The sequence below is a fragment of the Pararge aegeria genome, chromosome 15 (genome assembly GCF_905163445.1).
Source record: "Pararge aegeria chromosome 15, ilParAegt1.1, whole genome shotgun sequence".
In the NCBI taxonomy this organism is placed as follows: Eukaryota; Metazoa; Arthropoda; class Insecta; order Lepidoptera; family Nymphalidae; genus Pararge; species Pararge aegeria.
In genome coordinates, this window is record NC_053194.1 from 8,974,728 (window position 1) to 8,975,019 (window position 292).

The window sequence follows — 292 nt, forward strand, 5'->3', positions numbered from 1 at the left end:
TTGGTGCTCCATTTGTTCCTAGGTTTGACAGTAGAGTCGTCAAAATCATGTCAAAAGAGTATCAAAATGTTATCAAAATAGGGAATCGGACTACTTTTTATTTTATGTTTTAAATCCTAAGTCGAAATCACAAGGATTATGTATACGGAACAAAACACCAACAAAAGATAAACTTAATTAAATTGGCAACCAAGATGCCAAAAGACGCGCACTAAGTGGGCTAGAAGATTTAGAAGTACGCCGAAGTCAAGCACGCCAATCCACACGACAATGACTAAGTAATGTCCGTTTC